The following is a 7504-nucleotide window of genomic DNA, read 5'->3' as shown; positions in this document are numbered from 1 at the left end:
TCCTGCAGGTAAATATAAACTGTGGACAGAATATAAAAAAATATAAGAAATAATTATCTGAACATATTAGAGGACAACCAAAGGCATGATAAAATTTCAGAGGAGTTCACAAATAGAAAAGAGAATAACACTGGGTAAGTTTATGCTTTTTCAAAGCATTCTTTCCTGAGGATGGGCTTTAGTCAACTCCATGTAGGGCAGCTTCACTTTATGTTGAATTGCACAGTCCTGCAGACATGAATACCCAGAGAACAGACTTCAGTATACCTTGGCAGCTGTAAAGTGTGGGGAAAACACTAGAAAGAATAATTCCAGAGAAAGGGAGTCCCAAAATTTGTGTATAAATTTGGCCTAAATTTCTAGCTGATCCAAGAACTACCACAAGAATATGACAGATGCCACACAGGCTAAAATAACTTAAAAGATATTTCAGCTGCTCTCCTTTGCAGGGGCATCAGAGTTTGGGACATAAGTCCAGCTGAGTAAATTGCCCTCAAAACTGCAACAACAAACAAAAAACTCCATTGTTTAAAGAAATATAATAGAATCAAGAGTCTCTGCAATGTTTCATTTATGTTATCAAGGCTAAAACCCCAAATTACTAGACATATGAAGGCACAGGAAAAATGTTCCATGCCCAGGTAAAAGCCAAAATGAATGGAGACTGATTCACAGGTAAACAGAGATGTTGAAATTAGCAGACAACTTTGTAAAAATTGCTGTAATTACTATATTCACAGGCAATGCAAAATATGCTTAATAAGTAAACTTACAGGAAATATCACAGAAGAGACTTTTGAAAATGGATGTTCTAGAACTGAAAGTTATAACATCTAAACAAATAAATAAAAAACCTAGAAGGAATAACACCAGATTTCAGACAAAAGAAACAGCTGTTCACTTGAAGGAAGGTCAATAGAAATTATCCACTCAGAGGGACTTCCCTGCTTGTGCAGTGGTTAAGAATCCACCTTCCAATGCACGGTACAGAGGTTTGGTCCCTGGGCCTGGGAGATCCCACATGCCACAGAGCAACTAAACCTGTGTGCCACAACGACTGAGCCTGTGCTCTGGAGTCCACAAGCCACAACTACCAAACCCACGTGGTTAGAGCCTGTGTTCCACAACAAGAGAAGGCACTGCAATGAGAAGTCCATGCACTATAACCACAATGAAGAGTAGCCCCTGCTCGCTGCAACCTGAGAAAGCCTGTGCACAGCAGAAGACCCAACACAGTCAATAAATAAATAATAATAATAATAATAATAATAATAATAATAATAATAATAAAGAAATTATTCACTCAGAAAAAGAGAAAAAAAAACTTAAAAAAATAAACAAAGCTGTAATGATCTGTGGGAATGTATGAAAAAGTCTAAAATAAATATATTGGGGATACCAGAAAAAGAGAAGTGAGAGAAAGGGACAGAAAAACCATTTGAAAGAATGCGAAAAGCATCTCAAATTTGGGAAAATGTATACATAGCTTCAAGAGGCTCAGAGAACCCAAAGGGGAGAAGAAAAATGCATCATATTCAAAATGTTGGGTCAAGTCCTTGCATTGGCCCTCATGGTGGACTCAGAGTGGGAGGCCTAGGATGGCAACGAGGATGGCAGTGGGTGGCAGCCAAGCTCCTGCCACCCAGAGTGGCAGCACCGCACATGGGTCCCCAGTGGACCCCAAGCAGCTGTGGTGGGTCCTCAGCAGGTGACAAATGTGCAGCCACCTCCACTCTTCATGCTGCAGCATGCAGGCACGGAGCTGGGCAACCCACCCTGAGTTTTAAAACAATGGCTGAAAACAAAATACCAAGAAAGACTTGAGATTTTTTTAAAATGATATGTTAGAAATGGACGGTGCAACAATGTGAGTTGACTACAATCAGAAACAATGGAGGTCAGAAGGTAGTAGAGGGAGATCTTTAATGCATTAAAGAAACAATAACTACCAACCTAGGATTTTGACCCTATATTGAGGAAAATATTTTCATAATATAGGTGAATTGAAGACACATTCAGAAAATTAAAACTATACTACTAAGAAAATCTTTCACCTACAGACCTGTGTGACAGAAACTGCTAAAGAAAGTTTTTCTCAAGGAAGGGCAATGCTTCCAGATGGAAATCAGACCTCCAGGTATGATCAGAGAACACAGAAAATTGTAAGTGTGTGACTAAAATAACAGATTATGTGTCTTCTTAATAATTTAATAGACATAAAACCAATTAAAAGAATAGTTATAACATTGCATTATAGGATTTTGAATATATTTAGAGATAATACCTGTGAAAACTATAATGTAGAAAATGGGGGTGTAGGTAATGGACCTATCTTAGCACAACATTGTTATATTTTGCATGGAATGGTAGACTATTAACACTATGGAGATGACAACAAATTAAGGTTATGCATTGTAATCACTACAATATATTTTTAAGTGCTATATCCAAAACCTTGTAAATGTTAATATGTAATGTTAATAAACATTTAACTCAAAAGAAGACAATAAAAGAACAGAAGAACAAAAATATGTTGGGAAAAGCAAAGACAAATATGAAAATGTTAGTCTAAAATATCACTATTAATAATTGTATGTATACATAAGACCAATACTTCAAATAAAAGTCAAAGATTTTCAGATTGCATAAAAAAGCAAGACCAATATTATTAGTTTTACAAAAGATACATTTTATAAAGATACGGTTTGGTTGAATGTAAATGCTGGGATAAGGTATGTTATGCAAGCACTAAGCATAAAGCTGAAGTAGCTACATTAATTACAGATAAGATGTAATTCAAGATTGAGTACAAACAGAAATAAAAGGAAATGTTTCATAATGATAACAATTATAAATGTGTCTATGCCTAATAATAGAGCTTCAAAGTACATGAAGGAAAATATTACAAAATTTAAAGGAATAAATGTGCAATAAAATTTAGATATCAGAAAAAAACCTCTGCTATTCTTAGAAAAATCTAGGAAATCAATCAGTAAAGACATAGAAAAACTGAAGAGCATTATCAAGCATCTTGATCTAATTCTCATTTGCAGAATACTAAGTATACCAACTACAGAATATACTTTACTAACTGCATATTTTATATTCTCAAGTTATTCCATATACCTGGACATGAAATCTGCCCCAACACATCTAAAAAGTTGGATAACTTAAAATGTTTTTCCTCAAACCACAATGAAACTAAAATAGAAATTAATATAATAACAAATGTAGAAAATAATTTCAAATCTTATAAATGAAAAAGTACATGATTCTAGACAGAAAGGGTCAATAGAAAAATCCGTTATCATAGTTGGAGACTTCAACACTCCTCTCTCAGTAATGGACAGATACAACAGATGGAAAATCAGTAAGCTATGTGATTTATTTTGCTGTGAAAAAGCTTTTAAGTTTCATTAGGTCCCATTTGTTTATTTTTGATTTTATACCCATTATTCTAGGAAGTGGGTCAAAAAGGTTCTTGTTTTGGTGTATGTCAAAAAGTGTTCTGCCCATGTATTCCTCTAAGAGTTTTATAGTGTCTGGCCTTATATTTAGGTATTTAATCCATTTTGAGTTTATTTTTGTGTATGGTGTTAGAAAGTGTTCTAATTTCATTCTTTTACATGTAGCTGTCCAATTTTCCCAGCACCACTTATTGAAGCGGCTGTCTTTTTTCCATTGTATATTCTTGCCTCCTTCATCAAAGATTGCCCATATGTGCATGGGTTTATCTCTGGGTTCTCTATTCTGATCCATTGGTCTATATTTCTGTTTTTGTGGCAGTACTATGCTGTCTTAATCACTCTAGCCTCGTTGTATAATTTGAAGTCAGGGAGCCTTATTCCACCAGCTCTGTCTTCCTTTTCTAGAGTGCCTTTGGTTATTCAGGGTCTTTTGTGTTTCCATACAAATTGTAAAATTTCTTGTTCTAGTTCTGTGAAAAATGCCATTGGTAATTTGATAGGGTTTGCATTGAATCTGTAAATTGCCTTGGGTAGGATAGTCATTTTCACAATGTTGATTCTTCCAATCCAAGAACATGGTATGTCCCTCCAACTGTTTGTGTCGTCTTTGGTTTCTTTCATCAGTGTCTTATAGTTTTCTGCATACAGGTCTTTAGCCTCCTTAGGCAGGTTTCTTCCTAGGTATTTTATTATTATTGTTGTGATGGTAAATGGGAGTGTTTCCTTAATTTCTCTTTCTGCTCTTTCTACATTGTTAGTGTATGGGAATGCAAGAGATTTCTGTGCATTAATTTTGTATCCTGCTACATTACAGTATATTGTCATAATTGTTCCATTTTATTTTTGTTGTTAACATCTTACTATGCCTATATTATAAGTTAAAGTTTATCACAGACATGTGTGCATAGGAAAAAAAAGTATATACAGGGTTTTTTATTATCCAAGGTTTTAGGTAAGCACTGGGAGTCTGGGAACCTATCTCCCACAGATAAGGGGGGACTACTGTAGCTGCAACCCTTACCACATGCATCACAGCATTATTCACAATAAGCAAGGTACAGAAACAAGCTAAATGTCTATTAACAGATGATTGGATAAATAAAATGTGCTATATACATACAATGTAAGGTTATTTGGTCTTAAGAAGGAAATCTTTCCATGTGTGACATGGGTGAACCTGGAAGACATTATGCTAAGTGAAATACACCAGTCACAGAAGAATAAATACTGCCCAATACCACTTACATGGTGTTTGCTTGGGACAGAGGGAGTGGGAAATTGGGAGTTTCTCAACAAGTACAAAGTTTCATTTATGTGACATCAATAAATTATAGAGATCTTCTGTGTAACATAGTGCCTATAGTTAACAATTCAGTATTGTACATGTAACATTTTGTTTAAAAAATGGCTCTCAAGTTAAATGTTCTTATGACACAAACAAAAGCAAACAACCCCAAAGGGACAGGAGGAAAATTTGGAGGTGATGGATATGTTTATTACCTTGATGATGGTTTCATGGATCTGTGCCTGTCTCCAAACTCATCAATTGTATTCATTTCATATGTCTAGAATTTTTTTATTATCAATTATACCTCAATAAAACTGTTTGGAAATATATATATATATATATATATATATATATATATATATATATATATATATATTAGTAAGAGCATACTGAACAACATGATCAACCAAATGGATACAATTGAAATGTGTACCACATCCAACACTGGCAGAATACACACTCTTCAAGTCACATGGAATAGTCACCAAAGTAGACCACATTTGGGGCCATGAAAAACATCTTAAGAAATCTAAAAGAATATAAATCAGACAGTGTATTCCCCCAAATCACTATGGTGTTAAAATTAGAAATAAATAACAAAGATAATTGAAAAATTCCAAAACACCTAAAAAAGTCACTTCTAAATAACACACAGGTTAAAGAAGAAATCTCAAGAGAAATCTTAAAACATCATGAACTAAAAGAAAATGAAAACAGGCCTTATCAAAATTTGTGAGAGGCAGCAAAAGCAGTTGTTTAGAGAGAAATTTATAGCTTTGAATGTGTATATTAGAAAAGAAAACAAATCTTAACTCATTAACCTGTTTCCACCTAAGGAAAGTAGAAAAAGAAGAGTAAATCAAATCCTAAGGAAAGTAGAATTAAAAAAAAATAGCAAGAATTAGCATAAATCAATGAAAGAGATGACAGGAAATCAACAGAGGAAAATCAACAGAGCCAAAAGTTTGTTCTTTAAAAACAATTATTAAAATTGATAAGCCTATAATCAGGCTAACAAAAAAAAGAATACTCTAATAACGAATATAAGAAATGAAAGAAAGGACATCACTATAGATCCCATGAACATTAAAAGGATAACGAAATAATAATATAAACCACCATATGCTTAGAAATTTGATAACCTAGATGAAATGGACAATTCCTTGAAAGACATAATTTGCCAAAACTCACAGAAAGAGAAATAGACAACCTGAGTAAGCCTGTATTTATTAAAAAATTTTGAAACTACGACCTTCCAAACAGAAATCACCAGGACCAGATGGATTCACTGGTTAATTGTACCAAACACTTAAGGGAAAAATTACACCAAGTCTCTGCAATCTGTTTCAGAAAACAGAAGCAGAGGTAATATTTCCCAATTCATTCTATGAGGCTCACATTACCCCAATACGAAGTCAAAAAATCACATTATAAGGAAAGAAAAATGAGGAACAGCATTTCTCATGAACATTGATGCAAAAATCCTCAACAACATATTAAGAAATCAAATCCAGAAAAGTATAAAAAGAATTTTGTACCATAACCAAGTTGAATTTATTGCAGATAAGCAAGGTTGTTTCAAGATTCAAAATTCAGTTAATGTAATCCATCACATCAGCAGGCTAAAGACAAAAATATCACATGATAATACCAATAGATGAAGAAAACACATTTCAAAAAATTGAGTAATTCCTGATAGAAATCTCAGAAAACTAGGAAGAGTAGAAAATGTCATCCACTTGATAAAAAACATCTACAACAAAACCTACAGTTAACATGATTCTTAATTGTGAAAACCAAGAAGCTTTTATGATAAGATTAAGAACAAAGCAATGATATTCATACTCACTTCTTTTCACCATTTTATTGGAATTTCCAGCTAATACAATGACAAGAAAAGAAGGTACAGGTATGCTAATTAGAAATAAATTTATAAAGCTCTCTTTGTTCACAGATAACATGATTGTCTATGTTAAAAATCTGAAAGAAATTGACAAAATAACTGAAGGAATTGATAAATGATTATAGCAATGTTGCCAGATACATGTTTAATATTCACAAGTCAACTGCTTTCTAATATATTAGCAATGAACGTGTGAAAATTGAAAGTAAAATATATATATATATATATATAAGCACCACCCAAATGAAATATTTTGTTATAAATCTAACAGAAATATGTGCAAGATCTGTATAACAAAAAATACAAAACTGGAAGCTGAGACGAAGTGAGAGAGTAGCACAGACATATATATACTACCAACTGTAAAATAGATAGCCAGTGGGAAGTTGTTGTATAACAAAGGGAGTTCAACTCCAGGATGGAAGATGCCTTAGAGGACTGGGATGGGGAGGGTGGGAAGGACTCGAGGGAGGTGCGGGGGGAGTCGAGGGAGGGAGGGAATACTGAGATATGTGTATAAAAACAGATGATTGAACTTGGTGTACCCCCAAAAAATAATAAATAAATAAATAAAATTAAAATGAAACAAAACAAGAAAAACTACAAAACCATGATAAAATAAATTATAGAAGAACTAAATAAATGGATAGATATTCCATGTTCATAGATAGGAAGACTCTGTACTTTGAAGATATCAATTCTTCCCAAATTGATCTTTATTTCAATGCAATCCCAATCAAAATCTCAGCAAGTCATTTTGTGTATATTGACAAATTGAATCTCATGTTTTCTATGGAGAGTCCAAATTCCCCAGATAACCAACACAATCTTGAAAGAGAATAACTA

This window comes from Hippopotamus amphibius, chromosome X (genome assembly GCF_030028045.1).
Source record: "Hippopotamus amphibius kiboko isolate mHipAmp2 chromosome X, mHipAmp2.hap2, whole genome shotgun sequence".
Lineage (NCBI taxonomy): Eukaryota > Metazoa > Chordata > Mammalia > Artiodactyla > Hippopotamidae > Hippopotamus > Hippopotamus amphibius.
Note: the sequence above shows the minus strand (reverse complement) of the source record.